Below are 14,500 nucleotides of genomic sequence, written 5' to 3' on the forward strand. Positions count from 1 at the left end.
GGTCCCCAGGATGGCCCCCACCACAGGAACAGGTGTGCCCCAGAAGTCTCCTGTCACTGACTGGCCGGGCCTGGGCACACCTGCCTCTGTAGGAGGAGCATCGCTAGGAGAGCTGAGAGCTGCTACCACACAGCTGAGCTTGAGCTCAAAGGGGTGGGGCTAGTCCATGAGAGGAGGTCTGGCTCCAAAGATGCCCCCGCCCCTCCGAGCCCCAACCCCCTGCGGTGTGCTGGGGCCATGCAGAGTTCCTCAGACACCGTCCTGCAGAGGGGAGCACAGAGAGAAAAGGAACTGCAGTTTTATTTTCTGAGTTTAACTCATATTTCGCATTTGTTCTACAGCATGCACAATCTATTGGTGCCAGAGCACATGGACATAACCGACAAAACAGACCCGTCCCGGAGGTCCACACTCCGAATTTTACGGATGGAGGTTTTGGATCAAAAAGATCAGAGAGCGTGTACCCCGTATTTGGGGCTGCACCTCGTCAGAAAAGGGATGACTGGTTTTAACCACCCGGAAGTTTTGTATTTCCATGAAGATACTGGTTAAGCCAAAGGCTCTCTATTTAGAGGAATCTACAGAAGAAAAAGTAGTCATTCAGAAGATGCTTACGAGTGAAAAGAACTTTTTTCCACAGTATTAAAATGCGCTAACCCTGTTTTCCATAAACCAAATGATTCTCTGAGGAAACAGAATTAAATTATCAGAAAATCAAACGTATGTGGCATGTCCAAGACTTCTTTTGTTCTTTGCATGTGTGAACATTTCACAAATATGTCCTAAAGAGAAAGTGTGAGATTCTCGAAGGAAATTAGCTGGGAGCATGAAAGAGTTCAGGCCTGAGCTGTTGTCTGAGCCACCTTCACCAGCTATTAAAATATGGGTTCCTCAAACCAAAATATGTAAAAGAGAAGAAAATCAGCAAAATGAAAGCAGAGCGCTGTGAAAGCGGAGCGAGGAGGGAAAGGAAACATTCTCCCTATTGCGGCTGGAAAGAAGGGAAGAGGCCTTGGGAAGCAGACGAACATTGGCAACGATGTCCGGGGTGCACCAGGGGTTCTCTGCGGGGGTGGGTGCAGGGTCAAGGAGCTGCTTTGGAACAAGTGCACCCACAGGCCAAAAGCCAGGTGCCAAGGATTCTCATTTACGGAAGCTGCTGGATGCCCTCAGTCTAGTTCTGCTTGTCTATTTCTTTGGAACAGAGATGTGGGTTCTGTCTCTGCAGGGAACTACATAAGGCCTTGGCGGGCTCTAGCCAGTGGGGCCAGATCTGGCCACTGCCTGTCACTACAAATAAAGCTTTATTGAAACAGCCATGCTCATCTGTTTACATGTGGTCTGGGGCTGCTTTCCTGATACAACGGCAGAGTTGAGTCATTATGACAGAGGCTCTATGGCCCACAAAAAGCTTAAAATATTTACTCTCTGGGCCTTTACAGGAAAAGTTTGCTGAACCCTGAACTAAAGAGTGAAAAGCAGCCTATTTTTCAGACACCTTGTCTGCCTGGTGTAAATAATCCAGATGTTTAGACGTGTCTACAGGGAAGACGATGATTTGGCTCTTCTTCTAAGGGCTGGCAGTTGCCTTTATGTAGCGAGATGTTGGATGCAGGGCAGCAGGGGATGGAGGGAGAGGCTGCGGCGGGGGAAGGCTGAGAGCCCAAGAGCAGACCAGCAGAAACCGAGTCAAAAGGGAAGCAGACGCAGGTGTGCTGGGCACAGGAGAGGGAACAGTCGCCTAGAGCTGCCATGTTTCTTTCCTCAGACGCGTCTATAGATCCGGGAGCTTTTCAGGCAGCAGTGGCCTTGCTCTGGGGCAAAGGTCTGATGAAACCGGCACAAGAGGCCTGTGATCTGCATGGAGACGCAAGGCCTAGCTGAGGACGGATTATGTCAACTCACGGGTGACAGAATAATCCCCCCCTCATGTACAGAACAAGGCTGAGGGGAGCCGGTCTCATGTGCACCTCCCCGCGCGGAGCCCTCCGCAGGGGTCCTGCTGGGCCTGCTGTTCATCGGGTCTGGGGTGCAACCTACAGGGGCTGAGTGAGACGTCCACGTTGGAGCCACGATCCAGCACACTGCAGCTCAATGAGGTCCCAAAACAGAGCCTGCAGAATCTCACTGTCCCAAAGTTCAGGGGAACAGACAGTGTAAAGCGGAGTTAGCGTCAGCGACCAGAATCAGCTTCCAGGTCCCAGGAGGCAGTGCTGACCAAAGGACACCCGGGCTCTGTCCTGGGCATCAACCAACAGCGGGGTCAGAAACGGCAGCACGGAAGGAACACTGAGGGACAGAGAGGGCCCCCCCGAAGAAGAACTGGGGGTCACCGTCTCCAGGTGTCTGCGGCCACGTGTTGTCAGGCGAGTCTCCCCGTCGTGGGTGGGGGATGGAGGGATGGAGACTGGGGCTCACTGAAGGGGAGGCCATCTCTTGGTGCCAGTTATCACTCTGAAACATTGGCGTTCTTCTCAAGCAAAATCAGGTGAGCTCGGATCGCTGGAAGCAATCAAGCAGAAGCAGGGGGTCTTCCGTCGTGGAGGGTAAGGAGGTCCACATTCTGGAACAGCCTTAGCTGCCTAAGTCTCTATGTGCCACAACCCAGAGGGATCCAACCTACACAGAATCAGCATAGACGATTACATTAAACCTGGGCCCTGACCTCCCAGGGCAGTCTTGTTTCTAAATGGGTCACCCTTCCACCCCCCCCCAAGCTTTGACAAGATGCCAGAGATTTCACCTGGCATCTTCCGATGGCTCTCACACCTGGGAGAGCCTTGGTGCCACCTGAGACGGTGAACTCCGATTCCCTGGGACACGGGGGTCAGCACAGCTGTTGCACAATAGAACCGTGTCTCTGAGCACAGGAGACCCTGGGACACCTTCACGCTGCTTCCCTTTCCCTTCCTACCCTCTACTCCTCCCACACAAAAATGGCTGTATTAGACAAAAAAAGACAAAAAAAAATTGTTTATAAACCCCTAGCCTGGGAACCTCCATATGCCACAGGTGCGGCCCTAGAAAAGACAAACAAAAAAAGAAAAGAAAAAAATGGCTGTATTGTTTGTCATTTACTTGGGGTGGGGAGAGGGGAAGGAGATGTCCTTCCAGGCTTCTCTCTTGACCCTACGGAGGGATATAAATAGATTAGATTTATATGAGTGGAGTCATACTACATACAGTGACTTACAACTTGCTTGTCTCGTAACATGAAAACTGGCAAAATACCCAGGTAGAAAAAAAAGTCCTCATTTTAACAGCTCCGTAGTATTCCATCTGTTCATGTTCCAAACTATAAAATCTACCTACTAAGCTGCAATGAAAAGCACTGAATATCACCTATGCACATGCACTGAATTATCTTTCAGTACAAACTTCACACTTCCAGACATATTGCCAAACTCTCCTCTGAAAGCTTCTATCTATTTATATTTCTATTAGAAGTTCATAATTTTATTCATCCTCTTACCAGCTATAAATATTGTTACTTTTCTTAATCATGGCCATGAATACAGGTGAAAATATGTCAGTAATACTCTAGTTTGCATTTCTCCTGTGGATGTTAAGTGTTCAGGCTTCGGGTTAGACCAGCACCACAGGTCTATCCAAGTTCTCTTCTCGTTAGATGATCTGGACAAGGGACAAAGCTAAATTTAAAGACAAGTTTAAAGTGCTTACATAGGAAGCATAATACAACATGACAAATGTTGAATGCAAGGTTGGCTTAATATTTGGAAATCAGTCTGATTCACATACCAACAAACCAAGAAAGAAAAACCATGAGATCATCTCAAAAACTCAGAAACGGCTTTTGACAAGCTCTAACATGCACTGCTGATAAAAGCTCTCGTCAAAGCAGGAACAGAAGAGAACTCTCTAACAGAGAAAAAGCGCATCTAAGAAAAACCTAGAGTTAAGACCATACTTAGTGGTGAAAGACTGAATTCCTTCCTTGTGATCGTAATGAGACACGTATGTCTGCTCTCAGACTTCCATTCAACGCTGCACTAAAGGATCCACCAAAGCAGGAAGGCAGGAAAAGAACAAATAAGGCAAAGGTATCCAGCCTGAAAAGAAAGAGACGAAACTGTCCACTTGCCCATCACATGACCATCTACAGAGAAAATCTGGAACATGCCCCAAACTCCTAAAATTAGTAAGTTTCGCAAGGTCGCAAGATGCATCATCAAAGCCAAAAACCAACTGTATCTCCATATACTAACAACCACTGGAATTTAATATAAAAACGATAGCATCCCTTGCAATAGCACAAAAAAAAAGACCTACACACTGAAAACTATAAAATACGCTGAAAGAATTGAAGGCGACCCAAATAAATATAGAGACATAGTGTGTTCCTGCATCAGAAGATTCCATGGCGTTAGGATACTGTCTCCAAACAGAACTACAAATTCAACACAAACTCAACCAAAATTCCCATGGGGTTTTTTGTTTGTTTATTTTGGTGGGAATGAACAAGTTAATGCTAAAATTTATATGGAAAAGCAAAAGACCTAAAATAGCCAAAACAACTCTGAAAAATAACAAAATTGGAGGACTAGCTAATTTCAAGGGTTGTTTTAAAGCTGTTAAGTCAAGACCATGTAACACTGACATGAGGACTGACAAGCAGATTGAAGCCACAGAGTCCAGAAACAGACCCACGCATATGTGGACACTTAATAGGCTACAAATGTGCAAAGAAAGCTCAGTGGGGGCGGGGTCCCCATATGCGCCACCAACAGAAACGAATTCAAAACGGAGAAAAAGCCTAAGTGTAAAAACTAAAACTTTCGAGATAAAACACCAAAGAAAATGTGGGGGATGCTGAGTGATACAAAGGTTTCTTAAAGACTACACGGAAAGTAGCATCGATAAAAAGAAACTGATGACATAACTGAGTCACTTGACTGTACCCCCTGAAACGAACACAGTATTTATAAGTCAACTCTACTTCAATTTATAAAAAGAAACTAAGACACGCCTGATAAAAATTAAAAGCTCTCCTCTGCTTAAGGCACTGTTACATCAGTGAAAAGACAAGCCAGAGACTGGGAGAAAATATTTACAAAGCATATATCTGACAAAGTTCTTTATCAGATATATATAAAGGACTCTCGAAATTTAACAATAAGGAAAAAAACAACTCGGTTTTGTTCTTTTGGGGCTTTTTTTGCCATTTCTTGGGCCGCTCCCGCGGCATATGGAGGTTCCCAGGCTAGGGGTTGAATCGGAGCTGTAGCTGTCGGCCTACACCAGAACCACAGCAACACAGGATCCGAGCCGCGTCTGCAACCTACACCACAGCTCACGGCAACGCCGGATCCCTAACCCACTGAGCAAGGGCAGGGATCGAACCTGCAACCTCATGGTTCCTAGTCGGATTCCTTAACCACTGCGCCACAACGGGAACTCCACAACTCGGTTTTTAAAACTGGGCCAAAGATTTGAAGAGAAATTTCATCAAAGATACACTTTTGAAAAATAAGCACATGAAAAGATGCTTCACACAATTAGTCATTGGAAAAATGCAAATTAAAACTATAACAATTCACCACCACATGCATATTAGCATATTTAAATTAAGATCTTTCAAGGCTAGATTCCAGAGGACCTGGAACTACCCTCTGCTGCTGGTGGGAACGGGAAAAGTCACAAGCACTCTGGAAAACAGTTTGGCAGCTTCTTCAAAGTACACCTACCAGGAGCTAAGGACCCAACATTGCCTCTGTGAGATGCAGGTTCCATCCTGGCCTCACTCAGTGGGTTGAGGATCTGACGTTGCCCCAAGCTGTGGCGCAGGTCTCAGATGTGGCTTGGATCCAGTGGTGCTGTGGTTGTGGCGTGGGCCTCAGCCAAGGCTCCGATTCAACCCCCCTGGCCTAGGAACTTCCATGTGCTGCAGGTGCAGCTGTGTGTGAAAAAGAAAAAAAAAAAAATTATACCTACCATAGGACTCAGCCATTCCACTCCTCATCATTTATCCCAGAGAAAGCATGTGTCCATGTAAAACCTGCACACAAATGTTCACAGAGTTTATTCAGAACAGCTAGGAACCTGGACCGGCCGGCATCTCCATCCTCAGGTGAGCCCGTGAGATGCAATACTATTCAGCAACAAAAATGAATAGACCATTTTTAAGAGAACAAGAACCGCTGATACCCACACACAAGGATGAATCTCAAGATAATTATGCTGAGTACAAGAGGCCCAAGCATAGCCATGGTATGTTTCCATGGGTGTAAATCAACACCCAGGGATGGCGGATCAGTGGTTGCCTGGGGAGGGTGGCATCCGGGGAGGGGGAGGGAGAAGAACCCCAAGGAGGCATTTTCGGGGGGGGGTTGATACTTTGGGGTATATTCATTACCTCGACCATGGTGATGGTGTCACAGGCACCTGTGTGTCAGAGCTTATCAAACAATTGCCAACTACTCCTCATTTAAAACAGAAAACACTTTGGATAGTGTCAGAAGGACATAAGTTCCCCACAAGCATTAGTTGCCATTATTATTATTATTAGTGTTAGCTTCCATTATTATTATTTTTCCACCAGATGTTTCTCCAGCAGGTAAACTGCCTAGTCTGGTGATTTTCTGCTGATTTGACATTTTTTTGTCAAAGTATTTTAAAGGTAGAGAAAATTAAGCAGTCGTAATTTAAAGATTTTTCCTCCAGCCATCCCTTTGTCTTTTATCTTCCTGCCACAAACTGTGTTTAGACACACAGTCAGTCTTACCCAGGCTGATTTCTGGCTTTCTCGTCATATGTTTAAAGGGAGGAATTTTATTTTAAATACTCAGTCTTGCCTACTTTGACCAGCCTTATTAAAGCGCAATTTGTAAATACTAAAATTCACGCATTCGCGCTGTACAGCTGGATGGGTTCTGGCAATGTGACACCGTCACGTTACCCTGTTTCGATTGGCCCCGCATGTCTTTGCACGGCTGTGCCCGCCCCATCCCTGCTCCTGGCACAACTTATCTGCTTTCCGACAATGTTTTGCCCCGAGTTGCATGTAAATGATCTCCTATTAGTGTTATGCAGTGTATGGTCCTTCTGGTACCTGGCGTCTTTCACTAACCACAGCCTGCTGTGTGGCACCCACCCTGAAGAGACACCAGGAATTTGCTGATGGATTCACCTCCTCATGAACACTTCGTTGCCTCCAGCACAGCCTGTGTGTATTTACTATTAAAAGCGATGCCGCTTGGAACGTCCATGGAGAAGCCACTTGTGTGGACACGAGTTTTCATTTTCTTTCCTAGGAATGGGATTGCTAGGTTGCATGCTTAACTGGATACGACACAGCCGAGCTGTTCTCCGAAGTGGCTGTACCATTTCTAACTTCCACCTGCAGTGCAGGAGCATTCCAGCTGCTCCACATCTTTGCCAGCAGTTAGTGGCATCGGTATTTCTAAATTTGAGCCCCTCCAGGATGTGGCAGTAGTTCGGACTTGTCCCTTGTCAGAATTTATTCATGATGCAAGTATCTCCACCGTATCGGCTTTCTTTCCTAAGACAAAGACGTGAGTCCTAAAATGTCCTTGATCCAGTAATTAAACGGGCTGAGGCTTCCAAAGGGGTGGTGATTACGATGTGGGAGCATGCCTCCTCATGCACCTGTCACATCTTTAATCAAAGATTTGGAATATAAACTGAGCTTTTGTCATAAGCCATAATGACTTGAGTGTTTTCAGCTACGAAGGCAAAGAAGGAATTAATTGTTAAATGAAAAGGCGTTTTATCCTACAGGCCTTTACTTCAGTAATATCCACATAAAGACGAGGGAGAAAAAGAGGCTCAGGACTAAAGTTACATTAGCACTCTGCAACACGCGATGTGCAACATTTGATTAAACGCAAATCCATGGTGGAGTCCAAAGCTGGAGTCCGGTCAGGGGCCGGAGGAGGGATGCAGAGGCCTGGCTGACCCCACTCCATGGGAACCGGGCCTCAGAGGACACTGGGGGGGGGGGGGGCACAGGAGGTGGGGCCAACGTAATCCTTTATACATAAATACACAGGCACACGCATGCACGTGTGCACTCAGGAACGAGTAACGAGATTTGGATTAGAATAGATTTGGGTGTTAACTCCACTTAACTTCATTATATAGGCGCTTCGTCAAACCAGAAAACGGTATCAAACAGAAGCATTAAAAGCCCATTTTAACAGCCCTTTCAGGTGTGCCGCTCGTCCTGAGGCATCTCAGCAGACGGAAGCTGCGCTCTCCATAGGCAGCCTCTGCTGCCAGGGCCGCAGTGAAATGAGGACGCTGGCCGAGGACGTACCAGCCCGTCCCCCTCCTGGGCAGGTGCACTCCAGCTGCGTGGTCAGCAGCCAAGCAGCGCGTGATCCAGGCCTGAATCCACGCCAAGGCTGGCTCCCAGTGATGTCCACAGCTCCCTCTCTGGCTCGACTTTCTGGCGGTCCCACTGAAAGGCTTCCCTGCCATGTGCTCTGTTCACATCCCTTCCCATTCTCGACATCGCAGAATTTCCGAAGCCGACGGACGGGCATAACCCAGCAGAGAGGTTCTGGGGGCATAATCCCGATCCAAACGCACCTGCACATTCACCCTTCCTGGAAAGCATCTGGGAATTCTCCATTTCCGCGACTCCATCCAGAGACTCGGGCGAGAGCAAAGAGGCTGAGAGGTTTCAAGAAACTCCGTGACTTTTATTTCTCCCAAAGATGGGTCCCAAATACACAACATAAACTTCTTGCCATTATAACTCCAAACCGAGGGATTCTTTCTGTGTTCTCCTAGACAGGTATGCCTTTATCTGAAGCCACACCTAAACAACATGCTTTCCCTGTTTATAATATACGAGATAAAAATTGATCTATAATGCCACTTTGTCATTGCATGGGGGCTACCGTTTCAAGAACAGTGACTTTATTTTCCAGAATTTAAAAGCAGGCCGGGGTTCGTGCTGTTTGAAGAGTTAGGGTGGAGGTGGCTAGCAGGGATCAATTCTCCTTAACTCTTTCACCCCCAGTATTTCTTCATTTAACACAATCACCAAAAAAAATACGAACGGTGCAGGCTTTTGCATCAGTTAGCACTGTGCGTCTGGCTGTGTGTTTTACAAGATGTCCAAGCTACCTGTGAGAGGACGCCGTCCCCTCGAAGAACTACCAGAGCAGATTCAACACCTCGGCTTTGTTTGCAGAAATGGGGGAAAATAACCAAGATCTGGCCTTTTTCCAACGAGACCCCCTATTAATATATATACCTGTGCACATTTTTATCAGAGGAACTCATAAGGCGATGGTGAGGAAGCAAAGTTAGCTATTAGATAACAATTCTCCTGCCACGAGCCATAATCTGACACAGACTGAGCTGGGCGTAGCAGTCCATTAATGGTTCACGGCTCACACAATAATGACCTAGTAACCTGACGTGGTGTTGCTCTCACATTTTGCCGTCCCCTGGGAAGCTACTGTCACTGTGTTATCTATTGCCTGCTTCCCTATCAAAGAAAAAGGCAGAGCTGAAATGTATGGACGCATCGGGCTCTGTAGTTCACTGCACAGCAACCCTGGCAAGTACAGGAACAATAGATTTATAAGTTTATCCTACATTAAGCCAAACGCGCCTGACTGCACTGTAAATTACTAAATAATAAACCAGGTGGTGTAAGATCCTGACTTGGACAGAATATAAAAATCTATCAACCTGTAAAATACAATAACCATAAATGTGCTATGTAGCCGATGGCTCAGGTAAACCATCCACCACCAGGATCCAAGGTTTCAGCAAGAAAATGGCAACAAAGCTGTGCTACATTTTAAACTTGGCTCCCTTTGCTTCTGTGCTCCCTGTCGGCGGAGGAAAGATCACCGAGTCAAAACACTTGAGTGTGTGTTTTGTTTGTTCAAGGTCTTTGTCTGGAATTGGCCACTTCCCTTGAATTCCGCGGTTGCTCGGGAGCCGTTCCCACGCGGCTGCGGGCCGGCAGCTTCCAGGATGATGCGCGGCATCGAGGTGGCTTCAGATGCCCGAACCCCCCATTCAGATGAGCCTGAGACGCTCAGCGCCGGCTGGAAGGCGGCAAACGCAGGCAACACGCAGCCCTCAGATGACATACATATACCTTCCTCTGGAGAAAAAGACCTTAAAACTGGCTTAACTCAGGAAACCCCCTTCCTAAATTCCACACTTCCTCAGCCATCGCAGAAATAAAATGAAGACCGAGTCACTTGTGCTGACTCTCCCTTTGCAGCCCCCTGCGAGAGAGATTCCATTGGAACACATCGCAGGAAAAAAAAAATTAATTTCATTTCAGTGAAAGATTCCAAAAGGATCCTATAAATCGCAATTCCAAAACATACAAAGCTAATTAATTCCTTTTCAGGAGATTTTCAATAAGCAAAAACCAGGTGAAGTTTATATGATTTACAAACGCTGTTTACATTCATAGAGGTGCAACTAATTGCTACACGGTTTGACATCATTACAGGAAAATGCGGGGGGATGCAGACGGTTTAATTAGGGGTGGTTTCAAGTTCACTACATGATTACCGTTACAGAGCTCCCCTAATATGCTTATACAGCACAGTAATGCTGAAAAGTGATTACATTTTGCCCGCTGTCTGCCTAAATTCTGAATGAAAAATCATAATCCCTGTATAAAGGGCGGCGTTCACACAGTTCACATCTCCTTCTGAATCACGCTCATCTGCTCGTACCCAAGCCCCATGTCTTCTCATTGTGCGGATCAGCCACACGGTGACTGCGTGCAAGCATTTGGATGTGGCCTAAGAGCGCCTCGGAGGGCTTCCAAATGATGCTGGAAACCTCCTCGCTTCACGAGGCATTTTAGCAGCAGATTTTTGCCATCTACATGGTTCGGGTACAACCCCAGCGATGTTCCTAAATCATTTAGTTCCAAATTACAACTCGCTTTCCATTTCAGTCAATAACAAATTCTTTGGCGGGTTTTAATTTCAGAGTTTCATTCTGTTAAGTTGCTGCCTCCCGCCTTCTGTTCAAGCTGCTAATGACAACACTGTCACTTGGCAGCCCTGGAAACTTGGATGAGGCTGGGACTCAAGGAGCTCAGACCCCAGGACAACTGGGCTTTAATAAGCCCTGTTACTCTCACAGAAGGGCCGGCAATTTGCGTTTCAAACCTCGAGGCTTGAAACTTTTAACAAACACAAGAGTAAGGACCAAACACGTGGAAGAGTCTAGAATCCATAGGAATGTGCAAAAAACAATGAGTAAGCCTCTCCCTTAAAGACACAATTTAATCCTGGAGAAAAGGCATCTTGATCGGGATCGCTTCCTCTGGGGCCAAAACAAAGACACGTTCACAACGCTGTGAAAATGATGGAAACCCAAAATCCAACCGCGGCACGATTTTCATGTACACACGTTTCTAAGTTTCAGCTTCAGTACTTGCAAAACACTTTCTATTCCACTGTTATCTACTCTGGATTCTGGCAATTTCGTTTTGAAAGATGAATTAATGCAATAAGAGTCCCCAAAGCAAATGGCTGTACGGCGTAATTAACACCTCAAGGGGGTACCCTGGATTTGCTCAGGAATTTCCAAACAGGGACATCAGAAAAAAATTTTTCAGCAAACCTCAAATTGTTGATGGCTGAGCCCAATGAAAGAGATTCCGGCAGCCGACTGCCTCCCACACTTAGCGTCTCGGAGGTAGAGCACTCAGAGAAAACGAACCACGTAGAGAAAAGGCAGAACCAAAGGAGAGAAGACAAACCACAGCCACAGGGTCCCAGCGTTTGGGTCAAAGGGGAAACAAGGATTTGACTCGTCAAGGAATAAATCTGCCTTGGTCAGACAATGGCTAATTTACCTATTCAAAATCAAATAACCACTTCCTAACTAACTTCCATTAACTTGGGCACAGCACCAAACATTACATCTCGCTGTTAATAAGCAAATGATAAATTCCAGATCTGTAAATCTGAAGTCACCATAAGCAAGTAAAACATTTAGAATGCATGTCTCTGGCAGAGCCCAGAGCAACACCTTTCAACCCACTGCTCTGGTCTTGGGCATCATTTTTGAGGCTCTTCGGTCTTCTCTGGAAGCTTCCACATTCCTCTTCTCTTTGCGCCTCTTCCTGAGGCACGGGGCTCTCCCTCACGTCTCTGCAAAAGGCCCTGAACGTGCGCACCTGGACTACATGTAAATTCCCAAGCCAGTGTGTCATCTCCTCTGTGATGATCCCAGGGAGAGCCTCGGCTTTAGTCCCTGTCCCTGGGGGCACCCAGCACGCTGCGTGATGCTCAGCCTCAGGCTCCGGCTTTGACTTTGAGCACAGGCTAAGCCATGATGAGTAATGCCAGGTGTCCGGGACACAGACCAGACGAGTGGCCAGAGCCCTGTCTCCAGCATTTGGTCCACAGCCTCAGGTGCTACCTTGTGTCACCAGAGGATTCACTTCCCACCTTTCTGCCTCTGATTCCTGTGACTCTTTGAACCCACTGAGTATCTCACACTGTAGGTTCTTAATACACTGTTGTTTCATTAATAAACTCCATGGAAATGGATGTACCTAACCCAGTACCTGAGCAAAGATGGGTCACAGGAGACCAAGGAGAAAGCCCACGCGAGTCCCCGGGGGCACGTGAGGGGAGAATATTGAAAATAAATGACTATGGCAACGTCCGGACAATGAGCGACTCACACATCTCCTATAAAGTAGGGCCCCGGCCACCCTCTGTCTTTCACACACCGCAAGTCGGAAAACCCTGACACTCAAGGGGGAACCTGCCCGAGACCCCGCAAACCCTGGTGCAGAGTCACCGTTCCCATCAAGCTCCCCGGAGTCCGTGCACAACTGCATGTAGACGCGCCCCAACTCCTGCGGAGGCTCAGCCCTTGTGAGTGAGTGCAGTCCCTGCACCGGGCGAGCCCCGCACAACCTGCTAGGCACGGTCTCCTGTTCCCGCGCAGGCCCTCAGAGAGCTCCTCCCGTGTGGGACCCGGGCCACCGACGCCCGCGCTTCCCCCCTATCTTTGTCCAGAGTTCCGCTTCCCGGCTGTGCACCCCCACTTCCTCCACTGTCTTTTCATTTCCAGCACTAACACATGGCTTCCTGGGGGAGGGGGGGGCAGTAGATAACACCGCATCGTGAGAAGGTGAGCCCGCAAAGACAGGAGAACCATGAAGCGACAACATGAAGCTGCTCTGTTAGCCAGGCTCATCTGCTGCACAGCTACTGGGTATGAAATCCACTTCCTGGAAGACAAAATCCAAACGTAAGACCCTGCAAAATCACAATTCTATCTCAACAAGCTTCCAGGTCACCTACCAATAGCTAAAACCACAAGGTCAATCACAAATTCCCATGGTCTGCTGTTTCAGGTCCCAAAACCAGTCCCATGGCCACTAAACCCACAAATGTCCAGCTGACTTAACAGGACAACAAGGGTTCCAACTTCATCTTATTCTTCTAATTGGAATATGACCCTGGTCTCATTCACTGCAGATCCCAGCTCAGGTCATTTGATTCCTAGATACTGTGAAGAAGAATATTAGTTAGGAAGCTCTTGACTGCAAGTAACAGCAAACTCCAATTGAACTGGCTTCAACAATAGAGAAATTTATCTCACAAGAACTCCTGAAATGGCTTGGGAGAGCACTGATTAATTCAGCAACAAAATCAAGGATCTGGCTGTCTTTCATCTTCCCCTCCTGCCATCTCGGCCTGGCTCCTTTCCTGGCCTGTTCAGTTTCAGGCATCATAAGCAGGCAGCCTGACATCCAGCAGGGAAGGAACAGTTACTTCCCTCAAGTGTCTCTGTTAGTAACTGAAACCTTTCGTGGGAGCCCCTCAGCTTCTTATTGGCTAGAATTGTATCACATGCCCTCACCTGAACCAATCACTAACCAGGAGAGCGGAAGCATCAGGATTGGCTCAGACCACACCATGTATGGTAAACCAAAGTTAAGAAAATCAACTGAGAAGGTCTTAATTCCCATTTTCGTAAATTGAAATTTGAGTCCAGATGTAGATACGCACATAGATATTCCTACCTACCTACACGTGTTTGAAGCGTGATGTAAGATGAATTTCTTACTGTGCCTGATGGTCCAAAGAGTTTAAGGACCACCGGCTTGGGCCAATCCTGATTGACTCCTGCCTCCCTGGAAGCACATCGCCGTGTACGACAAAAAAAGACCTGGGCAAGACAGGGTTCGGATGGGAAGAAAGACGTCGGGAACAGGACCCCGAGCCCCGAGTGAAGAGGGGCATCTTGTGCTCTATGGACGACGACAGCCATGTGTCCAGAGAGGCGAGAGATTCAGAGCCAGGGGGACAGGCACTGGGGCCCCCAGGCTGCCTGTAGGGCCACGCAGGTCCTATGTCATGTGGCGCGGACACATTTCCGACCAAAAGTGTAAAGCAGATGTGGCAGGGTGTAGATTTCAGGCAAAGAAAAGGCACAGCTGATTTCATTTAAAAACCAGAAGCAGCATCTACAAGAATCTTTACTGTCTGATGAACAA

The 14,500-nt window shown here is 47.3% G+C and overlaps 1 long non-coding RNA gene across 4 annotated transcripts in view; it reads right to left on the minus strand.

Moving 5' to 3' along the window:
* Positions 1-14,500, minus strand: part of LOC102164652 (uncharacterized) — a 51,825-nt gene that overhangs the window by 1,124 nt on the left and 36,201 nt on the right. The window contains exons 3-6 of one of the 4 annotated variants that reach the window (XR_014827685.1): positions 12,912-13,228; positions 5,953-6,016; positions 3,473-3,633; positions 1-2,619 (exon numbers count right to left, since the gene is read on the minus strand). The exon at positions 1-2,619 is cut by the window's left edge and continues 1,124 nt beyond it. This is a non-coding gene — a long non-coding RNA (uncharacterized LOC102164652). The remainder of the gene's footprint in view (positions 2,620-3,472; positions 3,634-5,952; positions 6,017-12,911; positions 13,229-14,500) is intronic. The other 3 variants (XR_014827686.1, XR_014827687.1, XR_014827688.1) reach the window with 3 other exon arrangements.

This window comes from Sus scrofa, chromosome 14 (assembly GCF_054392235.1).
Source record: "Sus scrofa isolate SSC_HxYL_T2T_F1_AM1 chromosome 14, Sscrofa_HxYL_maternal_Yorkshire_Landrace_v2.0, whole genome shotgun sequence".
Classification (NCBI taxonomy): domain Eukaryota; kingdom Metazoa; phylum Chordata; class Mammalia; order Artiodactyla; family Suidae; genus Sus; species Sus scrofa.